Genomic DNA, 22,768 nt, shown 5'->3' on the forward strand with positions numbered 1-22,768 from the left:
GGCCTACATAACAGATAAGTATCTGTAAATTAAAAGGCAAATTTAGAAGCCTGGAACTCATTAAAACCCTCAAAAAGAAACAGGTTGAAATCTAGAGAATGAAATAATAATGATAATTACTATTAATTTAGTATCTTTTAAATACATTTCTTGAATCATCTTACTTGATTCTCAAATGATGCCATAAAATGGATTTTTCCCATTAATTCCATTTTAGAGGAATGCACTTGCCCGAAGTTAAACAAATCATCTATAGTTATCAGGATTAAAAATCTATTTGTGAGTGCCCAAAAGCTACCACTTTATGGATTTAAGAGAAGGGCAAGAACTGAAAATTCCTAGAATTCATTCCAAGAAAGAATGAATCAATGTTGGATGTGTCTGCCTTCTATCATAATGTAACTTCCAATATGATATAGCTCTTAGCTCTTGTTCTTAAAATCTCTTATTAATTAACAGAAAATCCCAATAGTAAATGTATTCTTCATCTTCCTGTCAAAGGCTTCCTTAGGTCAGTCCATGAAGTTAAATTACCATCAAATGTAAGCCTTTAGAAAGAATGGACATCTTAAATATGTTAAATGTGAAATTAATTATAATATAAAATTCATGTATATCTCTGTTGAAGTATAGATTATATACTTTAATAATAAAATATTTGTGAATGAAACCTTCAAGCCAAGGACTTTAGGATGATATGATTTCGTTCGTTCTGTTTTAACAGTTCAAAGCTAAAAGAGTTCAAGTACAAAAAAATGATTCATCTGTGACTTCATATTCTGTTGTCAAACCAATTTTATCTTGAGTAAATGCTTAGTGGAAATTCTGGTTTTTACAATACACAAGTACCCACCTACCTGAATGTCTACATAGCTGAATTCTAAGGCTCATATAATGGCATCAGAACTTATTTTTCCCCCAACTTTGGGTTTCTCCCACAGGTAGGGGTCTTCCACATTATGGTGGCTGCCTAGTAGCTTACGGCTAGATGCATTCAGCCTACTGTCTCAACATTAACTACTTTCTTTTTCCCGTCCACTTAGCAAATAAACACTGTGTGTTTACCATGTGCCCGCCTCCCACCATGCTCAGTGTAAAAAGAGACTAGCAAAAAATGAGAAGAAAACCTCTGTACTTCTCTACTGTACTATGTAGGCAGTCAGGAGTCAAGACATTTGTTACAATAGTCCCAAGTTAAAAGTACTATATAATAGTGACTCCGGTGAGGTTTTCAGAGGGTGAAGAGACTGAATGTCCTGATTCACCGAACCAGGACTTTAAAGCCATCTTTTAAACAGGAAAGAAAAAATCAATACTATTCAAATTACGTTTATTAGGAACAAGCAACCCGTGGTTTCCCAAAGAGGAAATGGAGTGCTTTCACAAAACAAAAGTTACTAACCTGCAGAAAATAAATTTTTACTTACAGCTAGAAAAATCCAAATTCATGTGAGTTGAATGCAAACGCCCTCCCAGAAATCAAATGGAACCCACTGGGACAAGAAAAATGTGAATCCAATAAGCTTCCAAAATCACCAAGTCTATATGCTGCCTCATTTACTCAAAAAGCATAGACAGGAAAATAGTCTTCTGTTAAAGAGTGCTGGCTGTACTCACAGGTACTTGCTTGGATAATAGAAGTCATTGTCTGGAAGGGATGCCTGAGGTTTGTCTATGTATGGAATTTGAGTACTCATAAAGTAAATAGCTCTGGGCTACCAATACCTACTTCTTTCCTTCCATAGTGAATAGTGTGCTCAATCTTGTCTCACCCCCAAGTGAGTACAGCCAGAGATATTTGTAATTGAGGCCTCAGGCTGAGCCATTTATAAAATATCCTTTACTCCTCTGTGGGCTAGGGCAAATTCTGCCTCTGTTTGGGAAAAGGGATTCTAACTTGTCTAATACACTGTCTTCAACTAAGTGGATAATAACTGATAAGTATGTTGCAATGAACTTGTATCTTATTTTTTCTCATGATACTGTCATAGTGTTTTCAAATGTTCCATTTTTCTTCACTAGATAGATAGATAGATAGATAGATAGATAGATAGATAGATTCATACATATATACATATAATTGTAGGTAATTTTAGATAGCTCTATTATGGGTCATTAAAAACAGCATTATTAGATACTTCTGTCATGGTAGTTAGGAATATAGATTTGTATCAAACCCGTGGGTTGCACCTTTAATCACATAGGAGAATCAAGGTTTGAAGCCAGCCCTAGAAAATGCATAAGCCTCTATTTGAAAGAGAAAAATGGGCTCAGTGATAGAGAACCTGCCAAGGACATCCAAGTTCTTAAGTTCAAATTCCAGGGCTACCTTCTCCCCTCAAAAAAAAAAAGTAAATTGTGCTGTTAAACTTCCTAAGTTAAAACCATGGTTATAATTAAACCTCTAAAATGAGACACCTTTCATTTAAAAAAGAGGATAACTCTAAGACTATTTTGTACATTAAATTACTAACAAGCAAAAACAAGAACAAAAATCACTTTTCTGGTTATTACTAAGTAGTTGAACAAAGGGGTTATAATTTCATAAGTTGGATTATGAGTATCGTGCTTCTTCATTTTCTCCCTCCTGTTCTTACCCTCAAGTTACATAGTTCATTTTTACATAATGTACATTGACTACGATGTACATTGAATACAATATCATCTTATTGACACATGCATAGCAACCCAGTCAAGAATAGAAAGCTATCCAATCAAGAATGGATCACCAACAGGAACGGAATTCTCCCATTTCTTTTATTAGGGAAGAAAATAGTTTCCAGAAAGTCACTGCATATTTTTATTACCTGCCATAGGCATTACTTGGTCTGAATGCCCAAGCCCAGATTAAACAAAAGTAAAGGAATTCTGAAACTGATTTAGTTTGATCATAATTCACCCTGAGATCTGGAGAAGGGACTTGTGTGCTCAAGTCTTAGAGTCCCTTCGGTGATAACTGAACAAATTTATCATTCCTTCGGCAGGCAGTAATGTAGAGTGGCTGTTTGAGTGGCTAAAAGCATATTTTGTAAGAGCAACATTTTCAGAAGACAATTTGAAAGGGGCCTTCTATAAAAAAAAGAGGTTCTTCTTTGGTATATGCACTTTGTCTCAGTAAAGCTTTTTACATCTACTGAGAGAAGCCTGGAATATACTGGTAAATCTCTTTGCTTTCTATATATTACAGTGGATAAGGCAAATTTCTGGGGGAAAAAAGGAAATTTCTTATAAATATGTAATAACTGAATATACTGTGAAATATTTGCAAAGGGAGAGCTTATAATCATTAATTACTTAGATTTTTACTACCACAGTTTTAAAGGGTTCTTGAGTTAAGCATACATACCTAGAATACAAATTAGTATAGTGACTTCCTTTGCTTCAGGGCACTAAGAGTGGATCAATTTGCACTGGAACATAATTCCAGTTGAAAGTTGATCACGACCATGAGTTTCTAGAAGGCCATCAGGTAGACAGGGAGAGAAACAAGCAAACAAACAAAACAATTAGTTCTGCCTTGTGCAATATATTTTTCTTATTAATATGCACAATGTCAAGTGTATTTAATTGCTTCTAAATATGACAATACAAGCTCAGCTCATTCAATGTTGAAAATAGGAATGCAGAAAGAAATCTGAGGCTTTGCCATCCTACAAAATTTTGTAGCTACGAATTGACTTTAATATTTATCAAGAAATATTTTTTTGCCAGTCCTGGGCTTGAGCTCAAGGCCTGAGCACTGTCCTTGGACTTTGTCAAGGCTAGAGCTCTACCACTTGAGCCACAGCACCACTTCCAGCTTTTTTTTTCTACTTATGTGGTACCGAGGAATCGAACCCGCCGGGTCTTGGTGCATGCTAGGCAAGCACTCTACCACTAGGCCAAACTCCCAGCCCAAAAATATTTTTTAATTATTTGCTATTGTGCTTTCTATAGAATGAATTTTAAATACTCAGACTATTACTTTTTAAATGGATATATTCTGCCAAACCATGTGAGTTATATAAGCCAAAATTACAAATTCTACTGAATATTATGATTAAATTCAAGGATGGAAACTTATTTTTTAAAGAAATTTATTCCAAGGTCTTTAAAATAGTTTTGGTGTATAACAAACTATTTTTAATTGAGCGATACATAATGTTATTACAACTAACATTCCAAAAATGTCCTAACTATATAATCTTTCCCTGAGTTCCCTGTGACCCTGCCCCTGGAACAGCTTAGGTGCCTTTCTGTGCCATGCCTCCTGTCTGCTGACTCTCCTCAGGTTGCCATGGCATCCCTCTTCTGCTCTCCATGATTGTCAATGTTTCGTGGGATTATTCTTCTGCTCTTTCTTTGCTTTACTACTCTCATGGCTCAGTTTTCTAACTGGGTAGTAATATTACAAAATTAATTCACAAGTATATAAATACTTAACTTTTCTCTGGGTATTCCTTAGTTTACTTTTAAATTAACTTTAGAAAATGTCAGATCAAAGCCTGCTACATATAAACTTTTGCCCTATTTGCAATTAAGGTTGTGTTTTTGACAAATTGCTTCTAGCAACCTGCTAAGAGGATCTCTGTGTGCTCTTGGTCCTAGCCATGATAAATGATCTTGAAAATTTAGAGAACTAAAGTCAAACTTGTCAAATTTTACCTTAACAAGTAAGTAGCAGCAGGTATTAAAATTCAGTATTATGAAATTGAAGGGAAGGTAGATTGCATGTTGTAATAAGGGAGTAATTCACGTCCAAACTTGCAGATGTGACACTAATTGACATGTAGAAATATGGTCCTTTCATATTCTTCTAATTCAGTACATTAGCAATTTTGAGCACTCAAACCTTGCTTTTCATGATTAGCAGTCATACACAGGTTAAGTGGTTTGTTTGTTGCCTGCTTAAGACTATCAAGATCTATTTATCATCTTGCCATGTTATAGTTTTTGCATTTTTGCAGAACAAGCCAAAACCAAAAATTAGTCATCATTATTCTACTGTAAAATCATTGTTAAGTGAGGGAGGGAGGGAGGAAGAAAAGGAGAAAGGGAGAGAGTTAAATGAATTTCATACTAACCACTTGTGTTTTTAGAAATGTGTGGATTTTGTCCCTCTCCCTTCTATCACCTTTAGAGGTGAAAATTCTTTGCTTATACATAATGGATCAAAAGAAGAAAATGAAAGCTAATACTAATGTTCCATTTCTTGTTTTTATTAAGACATAATTTTGTGCATCTTTACATGGAGAAACATTATAGTTATTTAGTGCATATACACAATATACAATCATCAAATCACAACAAAATCCATGTCTATGGCTCAATCAGTTTAAATATTGGGAATTTTATGCTCTTCTTGTCATTTTGAAATTTATCATAGATTCCTTCAACAGTAATTACCCTTTCATAATAGGCAAAATCCAGAACTAGTTCTTCGCTTCTTTATTTATGCCTTATTCAGCTTATTTTCCATTCCTTTTCCCTCAACACTTCCCAATCTGTAGTAGAATGGACCACCAGTCCATTCTACCTTCTACACATGAATTTATTTTTCATAATTGAGAGAACATAGGACATTTGTCTTTCTGGGTCCAGTTTATGTCTTTTAAGAGAATAACTTTCAGTTTCATCCATGTTGCAGCAAACCACAGAATTTCATTATTTTATGACAATATTACCCAACTGCAAGTCCAACCACCATTAGAGATGCAAGTTGAGGCCATATTTTACTTTCATGCATACTGCTGCAATAGACATAGAAGTAAATGTGTATATTTGGTGCAATTATTTCATCATCATCAGATTCATAACCAGTAGTGGAATTGCCAAATCACATGCTAATTCTATTTTTAGTTAGAATTTTTCTAAGGAATCTGCGATTTTCTGTGAGTGCAATAATCGATATTTCCACGAATGGTATAGAAAAATTGCTGTTTCTAAGCACCCTAAGCAGAATTTTGTTGACTTTGTCTTTTTGATGACAGACACTTTTAACTGAGATGATCACTCAGACGGTTTAAATTCATTTCCTAGGTGGTTAGTGGGATGGAGTATGTTTTCTTACACTTGACTGTATGTCTTCTTTCAAAAAGTGTTAATTTTGAACTTTAGCCTATCTTTAACTGGAATTAGTTGGGGCTTGGAATGTTTGCCTTTTGGTGTTCTGTATATATCCTGGATAGGAATATCTTGTCAAATAAGCAGATTTTACATACTGTAGGTTTTCTCTTATTCCTGGCTATTCGTTCCTTTGCTGTGCAGAACCTGCTACTTCTTTATAGAATGCCATTTGTCTATTTTACTTTTATTTCCAGTGCCTTTGGAATCCTATCTAAAACTTTGCCCATGTGTTTGTCTTAAAGTGAATAACAGTAAGTTCTGTGCACAGCTCATCTCAGGGGAACACAGAAAGGCATACGACTCAGGTGGTGACACTCATCTGGCCTTTACCCCTAGTACTCATAATCTTTAAGTGGGTTCATAGATACCCTGTGTTTTCCAGCTAACTGTAGGTAAATAGATATCATATAGTTTTCCTTTATACTTATCGTAATTTTTTTTAATTTGAGATAAACTCTTCCTGTGCGGCCCAGAATTGCTTTGAACTTTTTGTCCTCCTAAATGGGCCTTCCTAGAACTTATCGTGAGGCCTGCGACACCCCGCTCAGCTTTAACTCGAGTTTTATTATTACAGGGTTGTGCTTAGAAACCCAGCCACTGTTACTCAAGGAGAAGGTCAGTAGGATTAGGAAATTAGGAGTTTGAGGCCAATATCAGGTAAAAGCAATAAGCTAACTCTCGGGATACACACCTTTAATCCAAGCTATGAGGAATCTGTAAGTCAAAGGAGGAGAAATCTGAAATCTTTACCATGAAAGTTACTGAAGAAGAAAATAGTTGAGAGCTTTCTTAGCTCAAGTAGTAGAGTACTGCCTAGCAAGCATGAGGCCTTTACTTCAAATCCTAGTACTGCCAAAACTAATTTAAAAAAAAAACAGCGAAAGAAATTTAAAAGTCTATAATGTCACATGAAAAATTCATAACAAGACTAAGTAGAAAATTAGTTGCGCTGTGAAGGCAGCTCTTGGCATCAAGGTCTAAACACCAAGAGAAGAGCAAAATGAAATGGAATGACTTGTGAAGGTAGAATTATGGGAAATTGAGATGGAAATTGGTTGGAGAAGTAAAACATGGCTTTAGTGATTTAAAATGGGAAACTATAACCAGAGGAACATGAAAGCTTTTGTCTCATAAAGCTAAGTGAATGGTCAACATCTATCACTTTGATTCATTTGAACCTGGACTTCCTTGCCAACTTCTCCTCTGAAGTCATTAAATCAGTTTACATCTTTCTGGTTAAAGGAGAACACTTCCTTTGTATGAATGTGTGAGATTCATGCAAACAGAATATTTGTAGTTCCCGGCAGAAAATGTAATTCAGAAACCTACATTTGAAAGCGATTTTCTGTTTGTCATGTTACAAGCATAGTAACTGACATTCAAATTAATCTCCTATTCATTGTATATTCTGAATTGGACATTGTCTGACATCTTTAGTTTTACAGATTACATTGAGCTTATAAAATAAGACAATGGTAAGAGAAGAATTACGGCAATGATAGCATATCATAGCATTACAGAATTCTGTTAGAGAAGATATTATTATTGGTGGCTAATTTTACATACACACACACACACACACACACACACACACACACACACACACACACACAATACCAAAATGTCATCAGAGTCAGATATTAGAGCTGAAAAACAAAGCATGCGTATACCATAAAAGTTCAATGATGATCTAATATTTTCCAAGAAATTCACATTTATGGGTACAATATGACTATAAGTATTTTTCAAACCTTCTCTATTTCCCAAGCTTCAGTAACTCTGGGCCTGTTAACATGAGCCATAGACCAGTTTTCCTCGTGGTCTTCTATATTTCCACTCTGAACTGAAACTATGCCTTGGGTATTGGCTAATTCAGAGCACTGAGGCATCACCTTTCTGTGATCTTTCTCAGGTAACTTGTACCTCATAAACCTCATAATATTTTTCCCACTCCACATTCCTTATCCAAAGATCAAAATCCATTCAAAACTTGAAGCTCAGAATCGATCCATCTATGTATTTAAAATCATGTTTCCCCAAGAAAACTTTTTCAAAGCAGAGTAGAATTTTTAGTCATTCTGTTAAATGGGAAAAGTGTGATCTGATTATATTAGTTTATTTTGTTAAAATATCTGGCCACATGATGAGATCAAAGAAGAAATGCATGAACATCATCTAATGAATCCCCTCAAACTCTGCTTGCCCAGTGGACTGCTGGGTATAACCAGGCATCTATCTCCTCACTGTTGGAACTTCAGCCATTCTACAAAGTCCCTAATGCATTCCATCATTGCCTGTTAACCTCTAATTGACCTTCAAGGGTATAGGGATAAAGGACATTAAGGGATTAAAGGGCATACGAGCATGCAGATTTGTAGATCAGAAATATCAGGTATATACTTAAGAGCAATGGGCTCAAAACCCAGTTGGACAGTGTTAACTGATGTCAAGACAAAATAGGACTACTTATTAACTACTTACATTGCTTACAATATTTAATTGGTGCCTAATATACTCATTCTAAAAGTCTCTGAGAGAAATCAGTTCTTAAAGCTAAGCAATTTCTTTTTCCTAGCTTTTAAACTTTTCTGCTATATTATGTTTATGTTCTCTCATTCTCCCTTGAAAAAGAGAGAACAGATTCTAAATTTTCTTCCCAGTCTAGTAGATTCCACTGTCAAAGTTTTAAATGCTTTCACATCGTTCTTGATTAACTACAAATTATCTATTTTCCAAGTTAGGGAAATCATAGTCTACGTCACCTTTCCTTTAAGTTTTGGAGAGGCAAACAGAACCAAATCTGTACTGGGAGCACACAGAGTTTGTGTAATTTTATTGTTTGGATCTGGCCATTTTGACTATTAGCAAGGAATACCTTTTTAGAACAGAATTTAAAACATATTTTCGCCATTTCAAACTAGAGAGTGAATGTTTATTTAATTCTCTATGTGGTTCAAGTGGTCATTTTTCATTTCATGTCATTCTCACAGTTCTTATTTTTGTTTCATCATTCTACTTTTTGCATGAATAAATAAAGCTCAAAGAAGAAAATATTCTCTGAGTTCTCAGAATTTGCAGAATTCTTGGACTTCAAATTTTTGATACTTTCAAGTATATCCTAAAGAACTGAACTAATATTTTACCTGATAATTGATTTTCATGATTTATATTGTTTTCCTTATTAAATTTCACACTTATTAAAGTTCACACATAAACATTCATTTAATCCAAAATCAAATTATACTGACACAAGGCCAAAATAGCTTCTGTGGGAGGCCAATTATTCAAATCTTCTCTGATCTAGAAATTTAAGTCTTGTGTGTCACTTCATAACTAAATAGTATAGAGATACTCAATCATTATTTTCCAGCCATTTCAGGAACTTATTTTGCACTATCTTATATTGATTCTAATTCTAAACAGTGGTGGGTAACAAATTTTTTATGCTTCATTTTTTTTCTTCCACAGAGCCTTTTATTTTATAGCATAATTGGAACTTTGCCCAGAAAATTACAAAACATCTCAAAATAAGTAGTATTTATCATCACTTTTCTGAAGAAATAGAAATCTTAACTTTTTATCCTCTCTATCTCCAACCTCTCTCATATTTTTCCAGCAGTAGGTGTTAGCATCTGCTGTTGTAAATCTCTCCAGTGTTGCTTGGTAGGGACTAAGGTAAGAAACAGAGCCAAGATCTCGTCTTCCAACAATTATTATACAATCGTGCCACATGTCCAATTCCACACATTACTGGGCCTGTATGTAAGAGCATACAACTTTAAGTTCATCCTAATAATTTTCATGTTTGTCTTCTTCAGAGTGAAACTGAGCTCTCCCTCAAACCAAACCATCCTTTAAAACAAACAGCTAGCCTTCTCACAATGTAAGAACATAGGAGCACCAACTCCTTTCTCTGACACCTTCTAAGCACTGTCCAAGTTGAAATATCTTAAAAGCTATTTGCCTGGAAAGGAGCTCCACAGTCTCAAATCTACTTAGCCCTTCCTTTCCCACTTCACAAGCTGAACTATTCATAGACAATCTGAAAAAGTACTCAAGAACAAAATAGTACCAGATAGCTCTCTGTATTATATTCTTCTCTCTGTTGTCTCCCTTACTTATCAAACATGCATACGGGAGTTCAATAAAAATAAGAATAAATAGAAGACATGAGGTAGCCTATATGCTTCAGAGAGAACCAGGAATTAGGTTTGGAATAAAGGCTAATGGAGGGAACTAACATAGGCTAATAATATACACTTACAATGTTCAAGGAAAGCATGTGTGTGTGTGTGTGTGTGTGTGTGTGTGTGTGTGTGTGTGTGTGTACGTGCGTGTGCTTATGCATGTGTGCATGTGCATGCATGTGCGCTGTTCCTGGAGCTTGACCTCAAGGCCTGGGGTCTGTGGCTGAGATATTGTGTTCCAGGCTAGTGCTTTACCACTTGAGATCACAGCTCTACTTCCAGGTTTTGTGGTTAATTGGAGATAAGTCTCATGTACTTTCCTGCCCAGATGGCTTCAAACTGTGAGCCTCAGATCTCAGCCCCCTGAGTAGCTAGGAGTGCATTCTGAAGTTAGCTTCCATTTGTCTCCAGCATGTGATAAGACTTGAAGATGTAGACTTAAAGAAACTATCTCATGCAGTCTATTAGCACTTGCAATACAGTGAGCTTCACCTTCTAAATGAGTGGCTAGCTTTTTTTTGTAGGAACTAACACCTTCCACTTTTTTCTGTTTTTTTTCCTCATGAATTTTCTAAAGTTCTTCGCACTACTCTGCTAATTTCCTCCTTTCTGCTCAACACTACTTAATTTGAAATTAAACACATTTTTTTAGAGAAAAGAATTATCACCTTTAGCCAAACGATTTACCCATATCAGCTCACTGAATTCCCCATTTTATGTTTTTTCATTGGAAGGCATTATGATGAATAAAATCCAGACTTTTACATTGCTTGAAGGGAACTTGATTAAATGAATTAATATGGAGTTTTTCAAAGAATTTTTAGAAGACAGAGAGAAATAGTGTGATAATTATCTTCCTTTCAAGCAGTACACATCAAGAACTCTCCTAGCAGAGGATTACAATAGTGCAAAATCTAGATATATAAGGCCACATAGGATGAGAGTAAATGAAAGAATCTCTAGGATATGGAAACAAGAGCTTTATCTTGAGTGATTGCTATTCTTAATGTAATATTTTTTTTCTCTTCTTTGTTACCCTTTGAATAATCTCATATTGTTATTGCATCTGATGTTGTTACCTGGTATATTGTATATACGCTTATTTGTTTATTTAAAATAGGGAAAGGAAGGGAAAAAACAACATGATTGGGAGGGGTGGGAGAAGTGAAATGGGGACAAAAACATGAGAAGGGGTAGCAATGTGTGAGAAGTAATGCACCTTCTACCTGGGAAATGTAACTGTAACCCCTCTATACATTACCCCAACAATAAAAAATAAAATAAAGAATATAAACATTATATTGTTTGCATAGTGACCACATTCTTGACCATTTTTAGTTAAATGAAGTACTGAAAATGCATTAAAAATGAAGTAGCTATTTCTAACATTAACCTTCACAGCTTTTAATTCTTAAAGAAATTCTTCTTGGTATTTTACTGTTTTAATGTTCAGATAATATTCCAATTCAAGTCAACATTACAAAATAAATTATGAGCACCTCACCTTGTGTGGTAGCAAACTGGAAGCAAAGAGTAACGTGAAAATGCTCTGGGAATAAGTAAGTCATCTCCATTGAAGCAATGTAAATAATAAAGAAGCAAACAGGGAGATACTACGTGTTTTCTAAATTTCACCATTATTGATTTGAAGCAGAAATTCTGCTGGGGATTAGACTAACACGAAGACCTTCACAGCTCAATGATGTAAACCTGCAACTGAGCCGTGGTTTATTCTCCCCGAGGACCCTTGAAAACTCATTCACTGTACCTCAAATTTGCCATTTATGAATGAAGATAATATAGACTAATTGAAATGATAAGCCCAAGCAGTTTTATAAGTTATTGAATGAAAATGTGCAATTTAAGTCAAAAGTTAGTTCTTTAATCTTTTTTTAATTAAAAAGTCTAGTGAATAATTATTGGTTAAGCGCTGAATTTAAGGTAGGTTCCTCAGTAACTGAAAGCACCTGACTAATTTTGAAGAGGGAAAAAAGCAGCATCTATATGCATGTTGTTGTGGGTACATCCATACTACAGAATTGGGTGAGTGGTCAAGCAAATCTGCTGTTTTGATAACAGACAAAGTGAACAACTTTGCAACTAACATCCTATTATTGTGTTAAAACATTTACCTCAGGAGATGTTATTTAACTTAACTGTTGAAAATACTTCACAATAATGATCATTATTTACTTCCCTTGGTACAATATGAATGTTATTCTAAAGTGGCAATGTCTGATTTGGACCACACAAAAAGGTAGCAGCTCCATTCTTAGTAGAGACAACATATATAAACAAACAGGAATAATGGACTCACAAGAAGAGTGCTTGTAAGTAAAGACTAAGCAGGGAGAAATCATATACATATATATATACATATATATGATATATATATATAAATATCTATTTCTATATATATGTACACATATGGACAAATGGCACTACATACAAGATTAACTGATAGTAAGCTCTTTCTAAAACAAAGGCCAAGGGCTGGGAATGTAGCTTAGTGGTAGAGTGCTTGCCTAGCACACATGAAGCCCAGGATTCGATTCTTAGAAAGGCTAGAAGTGGTGCTTTGGCTCAAGTGATAGAGTGCTCTCCGAGTGCTCTCCTTGAGCAAAAGAAGCTCAGGGACAGTACATAGGCCCTGAGTTTAATCCCCAGGACTGGCAAAAAAAAAAGTCAAACTAACAAAAAAAGGCTAAGAAATAAACCAAGGGAAATGTGGATGAATAAAGATGAAAGATGAACCTTCAAAACTGAGAGTCAGAAAACACAAAGAAGAAATGATGCTTCTGGTTGAGAAATGGACAGCTAAAATTGCCTTGGAAAGAGACCTGTTGAGAGAAACAGAAAACAACAGTGTGAAAGGAACATTCTAGTGTAAGGTTCCATTGAAAAATCAAGGGGAAATGTCCCGTGGATAGCTAGACAAACAAGGAGCTTTGTTTTCACTGTTGTCTACCTGTCACTTCACATAGTAATGAAATTAATGAGCCTGACTCTTCCTTTCATGACTAAAAAGACACAAACATCCTGTTCTCTACTCAGGCACAGCAGCCATACAATTCTCCTGTCAGAACAATAAAATCTCTCCAAGTACTAGGGAATTTTTAAAATGTGTCCATTTATTTGTAGAACAGAATATATGTAACAAGGAAGAATCTTTCCAAAATATAGATAATATGCATAGATGGCAAGTTTCATTTATTTATTACCTGTAATCATGGCCTTAAATTGTAAAATGGACAAGAATATATCTTTATCATAACTGAATTTAATCTTAATATTAAATTGCTTAGAAAAGAAGCAAAAAGATTCTTAACTATTGAATTGTCTGTGTTAGCAACCAGAGTCATATTCAATTCTTAGACTGTATTTTTGTTCCCCTTTGGGCATCCTTCCCAGAGATAGTAAACAGATTAAAAGTGTTTAACCAGTTCAAAGCAGCAAAATAAAACAAACTATAAAGCCAAGAGCTGCTTATTTTCAGGATTTCTACTGTAAAAATTGGGAAGAAAGTTTCTAGAGAAAACAACTGAGTCATAACTTGTTTTTCAGTTTTGAACTTCAAAACCAGAACTCAAGGGAACCAGGCTACAAATTTCACAGGATAAATGGATTTCCCTTTACCCACGAAATTGTGCTGTCCACAGAATGATTGAAACCTGTGACAAACTTCCAAAGGCTTCAGACCTGATTAGGTACTGAATCGCCTTTGCTGCCAACTTACCTGGATCCCTTCCTGTTTACGAAAACATATCTCCCTAGAGCCATCAGCTAGCAAGCGCTTGGTGACTGGAATCTTTATCTAAATCCTCTGGAAGTTGTACTGGGCCTTATCTCTGCCTGAAAACCCAACCTCATTTTCCAGGACAAATTCAGACCTTCCAGTACTGTGAACGTATGATGACTTTGCCTTATCGTCTAAAGCAGACCATTATTATTACAGACATTTTATGAAATTATTTGATTATTACATGTGTGGATAAAATAGCCTTCAGTCAAATATTTTTATCAGGAGTAATCACTGCATTCAGTGAGAACTGTCAGTAACTTTTAATAGAATTTAAGTCGAGGGTATGTGTTTGTTCAACAGAACCATTAATATTGAAATCAGATTATGGGAGGTAAATTCTGGTAAAATACCTACCTACATGCCTACCTCTCTATGTATACATATATAGATACATATACCTACATATGTGTGTGCACATATATGTATATATGTATATGTTATATAAAGGAATAGTCTGTAGCTTTGTGCATATTTAAGTAATATATAGTTTGTTGAAATTTTGTGGTACTTTTTGCTTTTTACAGTTTAAGGACAAAGGGGAGCAAGATTTCCCATTGAACTGAGAAATTTAATCTTAATTTTTTTTCAGAGTAATTCTAAACATGGAGAATAAGATCACTGTGATTATGCAGAATCCAAATATGGCAAGAAAATCTACTGAAGTTAGAATATGCTCTGAAATATTGTTCAGTTTCCTGAATGTTAGCCAAATCTAGCCATGTAGACTACATAAACTCTTTATGTGAACCTTTTTACTATTCTTCTAATACAGCAAACGTGAGTAGATAAAATAGACTTACCAGTGAGCTTGATGGAGTGTCTCCTTTGGGTATAATTACCACAATCTAGCTGCCCTGAAAAGCCACAGGTAACTTCAGCCATCAATGGCTTGAGTTACTTCTGCAGCATAAGAATCCCTTTCTATTTTCTTCTTCTCAGACACACAAATGAAAAACTGAAATAGAACTATCTGTGAGGATAATGTAAATTGTGTTCTTAAGAGAGTAGTCCAGAGCCAGGTGTGTAGTGCATGCTTGCAATTTCAGTCATAGGGAAGTTGAGGCAGGAGGATCATGAGTTCAAGGCCAGCCTAGGCTTTATAGAGAGACATTGTCTCAAAAAAACAAACAAAATAAGTGAACACACAATTCTGAAAGCTATTTGGAGAAGGTAACGTAAGTGTCCTACAAAAAAACAGGTTTGTATTTACTATGATTTAAAAAAAACACTAATAAAAATTTCAAATCTGTAATCCACTGAGAGCTCTTTTTTATTTTATTGTAATTAATAACAGGGTTATATGATATTTGCCATATAGAAGGTGCATTAATTCACATACATTGATACCCTTTCACATGTCTTGGTACCCTTTACCCTCCGCCCACCGCCCCCCCTGTCTTGGTTTTCCCCCCTTCCCTATCAAATTTCAAATAACCAAATACAAATAAATTCAATATATCAGATAACAAAGTGAGGTACTACGGCCATACCACCCTGAACGCGCCCGATCTTGTCTGAGAGCTCTTTTTTATTTTATTGTATTTTAATTTTATTTTTTGTGTTTTATTGTATTTTTTTAATTTTATTTTTTTGTATTTTATTGTCGGGAAACTGTATAGAGAGGTTACAGTTACATTCATCAAGTAATGGGTATATTACTTCTCTAGTTAATAAATGACAATAAGAGGAAATAAACATCAAAGAAAATACATGGAGAAAAGATAACAGATATAAGGCAGACAGGGAGGAAAGCATAACAAACAAGACAAGCGGGGAAGAAAGGAATGTGGAATGCCAAAATCCTATTTTCACCACAGCAAGCAAGGTTTCAGAGTTCACTCCTAAACTCACCTCCTCCACACAGCCCTCATAAACTCTAAATCATTTTTATGGTGTTTCCCCACAATTTGATCATCTACACAATTCTTCTACTCCACTGGTCTCTCTCTCTACACCCAAACTAGTCTCCTACATCAGCCTTCCAAATGCATATAACCGCTTTCCACTGAATGTTAATTCTGTATTGATTCTTGTTTCTTCTCGCCATTTTTCGGGGAGTTTCTGTTTCTCTGCCACATCCCTTCACGAAATGTAAACTGAAATGACAGGTTGAAGGAAGGCACCACACTCTTCCTTGGCAGAGTCGTGATGATACTAAGGGGAAATGAGGTTTTAATTCAGAGCCATTTGGTCTTAGATCCCCAAGATCAAAGGAACCCTAACCTTGATTAGGTACTATGCACTAGCCATTACATGAAAATTTACACACATACACATACATATCCACACACAAATGTACACAAATGTATGTATCTCCCCATGAAGATGTACTGCTTTTATCGTATTTTAAAGGGGGTAGTATGAAAAGAAGTTTCATACTCCCATTCTGAAGAATGAGGAGAGGTAAGCTCGTCTAACTCCAAGAGCTTAAAATAGATGTTGCATCATTTTAAACCCATAGTGAAAAATTCCTCATTCTGACTTATTATGAATTTATATATTCTACATGACTTTATATACATTTCAAATTCCCATATATTCTGTGCTCCTATTCTGTTTCCAGTTGTGATTCATAAGTACATTAATCCTTATATTTACTATTTCTTCCCCCTCCCCTTTTGCATTCTGTAATTTAGAAAGCACTTTAAAATAGAAGGCTTGTTTGGTTTGGTTTTTTGCAAATTTTTAAAAAGTGATTATCCTTGTGTGTTTTTTAAAATTATTCATAAACAGCTTCAAAAGCAGGGCTTTGAAAAACAGATCCATTTTCCCAGTAGTTAATCACAAAATGATTATTTTCCATTTTGTATTGCACATCTTGCAGAATCATTATAATGAATTAGAAAAAATGACATATTACTTAGGGTAAAACTAGAAGTTGGCAAAGAACTTATGTAAATATAAGAATGTAGAAATGACAGAATACTCATAAAATTCATTACAGATATACTGGTACCACAGAGAGGTGTGGATTTGACCAAAGAATAGGAAATGCTTGAAGATACTATTGAATTTTTGTAGTGAGCTTAGCAACAGTATTACATATGCTGGGTTGAGGTTCTTTACAAAACCATCTAGCACAATGTCAGTGTTAAAGCTTCTAGTTTCCATCCTGTGAAAGAGATGTGAATTAAAGTTTTTTATTAGATGATTAAAAATGCAACTGATAGTTAATGCAAAGCAATGCATTAGAAATCAAGCTTGAAATATAAAACCTTATGCACATTTATTTAAGTCTAAAATAATGCACCTTTTTTTAATATAAGTGCAATGAAAACTATCCAGTGAATATAACATGTGGTGGTATTTCCACTCAGTGAGAAGGGCAGAATTATTTTAATATATGTAATTTTTCATGTAAAATCTGTCAGTGCTTAGACTGTGGTAAGCCTTTGGAAATAACTGCAGATAAAAGAGAATAATACTTCAAAACCATCATTTAGAAAAATATAAGGGTAGAATTAGGTAGGGAATCATGAATCCAACAAGTTATTGAAATGAAACTGCGCATAACTAAGCCATGAGAAATAAAGATGTCTAAGTAGAATAAGCCAAGTGTCAGAAGAATTTGAAATTTTGCTGAAATTATTTTCTAGAAAGCTTTGATGACAATGAATGACTAATATAAAAAGCAATTATATGGCCAATAATAACAGGCCTATACATTAAAAGTAGACATAAAATAAATGTAAGACACATTCTTCTTGAAGAATGGATTGGAGAAGGAAAATGTTTACCTATCTCAGTGTCCAAGAAATACTGGCAGAAGCCAATTACTTGGTTTGCAGAACTGGTGTCAGAAGAAAGTAAAGACCTTGTATAAGGAACTCAATGCACAGTGGGATATAGAACTGAGTCCAAGAGAGGGGACAGAAAGTTTAAGGTCTGGGAAGGCATATCCTCAGCAATGTGAGAATGACAAGCTGCAAAGAACCACCAAGGATAACAACCCCATGCCAAACTTATCAATAGGAAAATAGAGAGGAAATATAAAGACAAAGAAGCAGAAAGAATAAAGAAACAATACAAAGCAAGTTTTACAAAGGATTATGTAATCCGGGTCTTCACTCAGACATGGTTATTTAAAGGGTTCTCTTTGAGAAAACAGACCACCTGAGCCACACACCCTGAGACTCTGTGCCTCCAGCTATTTTCCAGAAATTGTCTTATCATTTTTGGGGGGTGGGGGGTCCTGGCCTACCCTTAAATTGAAACCCTTTCAATCTCTGAATTCAGAATAGTTTAGGTTACAAGAGGGCATGAGCGTAACCAGTTGGATAGCCAAACATCTTTTTTTTTATTAAAATTTTATTTTTTTATTGTAATTAGTAAAAGGGTTACATGATATTTGCCAGATAGAAGGTGCATTAATTCACATACATTGATACCCTTTCACATGTCTTGGTACCCATTTCCCTCCCCCCCCAAACCCCCCACCCGTCTTGGTTTTCCCCCCTTCCCTATCAAATTTCAAATATCCAAATACAAATAAGTTCAATATATCAGATAACAAAGTGAGATACTATACCAATATGATATAACCAAGGGACAGCAAAGGAGATGAGAGACAACATAGTACATTAAGGACAACAATCATTCATTATATGGCTTTTGTTTCACTATCCTGGAGGTCCTTTCAATTAGCTTCACATTATATGTCCTTATGTATCAAGATTTTGCTCTATTGCAAATCTCTGCTAGTAGAGCCCAAGGTTTCTACTGATTATGACGAATGAGGGAAACCATTGAGCCTAAGTTAGCCAAACATCTTTATGAAGTATAGATGACAAGTTTTTGAGTGTCTCTTACATTCTTTTTGCTGTTTAAAATCACACAAACTTTTCCAATTCTGGAAATCAGAAATACCAGTGGGTTTCACTGAGATAAAATCAAAGCTGATTTCTTCTTGAAGCCACAGGGGAGATCTCACCTCCTCCCCATTCTTGGCTTCTACAGGCTGCCTGCATTCCTTCACTTAGGATCCTCTTTTTCATCAAAACAAGGATCACAAAATCTTCAAAATCTTTTCCTTTGATTCCAAGACTTCTGTCTTTTTCTTTCTCTAGTAAGAAACTTAGTGATTATTTTAGAACTACTCAGATAATCCTGAGTACTCTCCCATTTCCAGATCCTTAATCATCTTTGAGGATTGTCTTTTGTTATTTAAGATAACAGGAAATAGGACATAAAGATCTTTGAGCTTCCATTCTCACTGCCAGGAGATATGCATTTAAAACTCAGAGGCAGTTGAACCAACTCTTCTTTTTCCCATGCATTAATTTACATTTTTGTAAAAATAATAATCAATGTGAGACTGATTCATGACCTAGAAAAATGAAAATAGTATTTCTTTGTACCACTTTTATTGGAGTGAGTTGCTTTCTACTGAAAGCTTTCAAGATAAATGCTGAAGTTTTTTTAAACTTCTATTTAATGATGCCTGGGTTGAAGTAACAGTAACTTTCTGCCAGTAGCAATATTTTGATGAAATAAATTACTGTTGGCAGCATTTCATTTGATTCACTGAACTGTGTGTGTGTGTGTGTGTGTGTGTGTGTGTGTGTGTGTGTGTGTGTGTGTGTGTGTGTGTCTCATGGGGTTTGAACTCAGCCTGGGCACTGTCCCTGAGCCTTTCAGCTCAAGGCTACCACTCTACCTTTGAGCCAAACCCCACTTCCCATTTTCTGGAGGTTAATTGAAGATAAGAGTCTCAGGTCCTTTTGTTCCCGGGCTGGCTTTGAACATTGATCCTCAGATCTCAGTCTCCTGAGTAGCTAGAATTATAGACATGAGCCACTGCACCCAGCTGAACTTTTTTTATATATAAAATGTTCTGCTAAAGAGGCCTCGAAACTAGCATCAGAAGTTTTTCCTTCAATAAGTTTATCTTCAATAAACACATTTTTTACCTCACTATCTAAAATCATATTCACATGCTACTGTCTTTAGGATTTTATCCATAAAATTGAAGTGATAATGAACCAAAATCTTGACGAACGTTAAAAATAAACGAATTCAAATATATAGTGTTATTTATTTATAACAGATGCTACTTCTTTGTAAACCTGTTGGATTTCAAATATGATTACTCCATACAGTAAAATGAATTATTTTAGAGGTTGGGAATTTGGCCTAATGGTAGAATGCTTGCCTAGCATGCACAAATACGCATGTTGTATTCCTCAGTACTACATATACAGAAAAAGCCAGAGGCGGCACTATGGCTAAAGGGGTAGAGCTCTAGCCTTGAGAAAGCGCAAGGACAGTGCTCAAGCCCTGAGTTTAAGTCCAGGACTTCCCCCCAAAATGAATTTCTTTAGTATGAGTTTTCAATCCAAATTTATTTTAAATAGCTCTTTCTTCACTTTATGTTGACTGATCAAGTTTTTACATGGGTGGATTAAATCATTTTAATTAATTTTAGTTAAAATCAATTTTTTAATAATTTTAATTACATTAAACATTTTTCAAAAATTCTATAAAAGTACTAGTAACTTGAAAGGGAAAATAATGTTAGTTATAATCAATATAGCATATTCAAAGTTAAGATATGCAGAGAAGTAACCAACAGCAAATCTCAATTACAGCAGTTCTTTAAGAAATAAAGGTCATGAAATAAATTATTTTCAGTGTTTGGTTTGAGATTACTTTCTAGTTGCACTTTTCCAAATTCCTTCCTATAATTCCATGTGCCTATCTTTTTAAGGTCTCTTGATTAAATCATGGACCTTTGCTTTTTCCCTCTCTTTCCTCTTATGTATGTGAACTTGTCAAATCATTTCCATTTCATCTTATGTAATTTAAGAGACGTTCATGTAGCTCTTTGAGAGTCTATCAGAAAAGTCAAACTGGGAAAATAATTCACTAGATTCACAAATGAAAGGTCATTATTAATGCTATGTTTCCTGCAATGAACATATGGTCACCTCCCACGCGTGGCAGTATTTCAACTAGAGCAAGAGGTAGAAGCTTTAAGTGAAATCGTATGAATACTGTCATTGGTTACATGGGCTTACATTAATTTAAACTTTTTAACAAGCCGGTGCTTAATGATATGAAGAAAACATGCTAAGCACCCACAGCTCATACCTGCAATCCTAGCTCCTAAAGAGCCTGAGAGCTGAGGATCACAGTTCAAAATCAGCCTGGGCAGAAAAGTCCATGAGACTCTTAATTAACCACCCAAAGCAGGGGAAAAAACCAGAAGAGTCTTTTGGCTCAAGTAGTAGAATACACTGCCCTTGAGTGAAACTTGGAAACTGTGATATCCCCACAAGTATTGCTGTGGATGAAAAAAGTTACAATGTCATACATCCTTATGTATAATACCAACTAGCCAGCTTCATTTGCCAAGTGAATATTCTTCATTGCAAAGCAAAATCCAGCTGGAAAGCAAGAGTGGGTTTTCTCCGGCTTGAAGAGAGGTTAATTTTAAGTGCTTTTACTTTATCAGAGTATTCCTGACTTGTGTTCAACAATCATTGGTAGTAATGATGTTTCTATGCCTTGGAGAAACTTGAAGTTTTCTTTATCATTTCAGCATCCAACGTCTTTTTATTACAACAGACAAATCTACTTACTTTTGATTAATCTCAATAGCTAGGATTTGAATCAGGAGTAATGCCTTTCTAGTCAAATTTAAATCCTAAATGTTTCCATGAAATTGTGTTTTGATAAGCAAATTGTGCAAGGGAGACCAAATAAGAAATGTTATTAACTTCTACCAAATTGACCACTGTAATGAAAACTGAATGCTTATTTAAGTATATTTATTTTACACATTTTATTAACCTAAGAAGGGCTTATAAATTTGATTTCTCTTCTCGTATTCTTAAAAAATCATCCCTTTCTCTTGTTCTTTCAACTATTTTCCCTGAATTTTTCTGTGTTTTCATATTTTCTTTTTTTTTCTTTTCTTTGCTTCTTTTTTCTCTTTGGCGGTCTTGGAACTTGAACTCTGGGGCCTGGATGTTGTCCCTGAGCTCTTCAGCTCGAGGCTACTACCCTACCCCTTGAATCACAGTCCTACTTCCAGTTTTCAGGCAGTTAATTGGAGATGAGAGTCTCACAGACTTTAGTGCCCAGACTGGCTTCAAACCTCAATCCTCAGATCTCAGCCTCCTGAGTAGCTAGGATTACAAGTGTGAGCCACCATGCTTGGCTTTCTTTTATACTTTTTTTTTAAAATTCCTGTCTAGTAGCTTGAACTCAAGGCCTGAGGTGCTGCTGTCCCTGAGTTTCATTGGCTCAAGGTTGGCACTCCACCACCTGAGCCACAGCACCACTTCCAGCTTCTTCTGAATAGTTTGTTGGAGGTAAGAGGCTAATGGACACTTCTACCCTAGATGGTTTCAAAGCATGATTCTCAAATCTCAGTCTGCTGAGTAGCTAGGACTACAGTCCTAAGCCACCACAGGCTGGCTCTTTTTATATATTTGTCCAGTAGGTATGTTTTATGGTGGCTTCTGTACCATAAACATTACCCACAATAGCTGAGTCCTGTTCCATGGATATGAAGAAATAAGAACTAACAGTTATTAAGCTCTTGCTACATGTGAGATGCCATGTTAAGCATCTCGATATATTAACCACATAAATAGACACTGTATAATTTTTACTTCCTAGAGGATGAATATCAGAATAGCTAAATGATCTCACCAGAGTCATACAGCAT

General features: G+C 35.2%; 1 protein-coding gene across 4 annotated transcripts in view; it reads left to right on the plus strand.

The window, feature by feature from the left end:
- The window catches only part of Syt1 (synaptotagmin 1), a 374,220-nt gene that overhangs the window by 209,054 nt on the left and 142,398 nt on the right, over window positions 1–22,768 (plus strand). The window lies entirely within an intron of this gene.

The sequence above is a fragment of the Megascapheus bottae genome, chromosome 2 (genome assembly GCF_031878675.1).
Source record: "Megascapheus bottae isolate mThoBot1 chromosome 2, mThoBot2.hap1, whole genome shotgun sequence".
Lineage (NCBI taxonomy): Eukaryota > Metazoa > Chordata > Mammalia > Rodentia > Geomyidae > Megascapheus > Megascapheus bottae.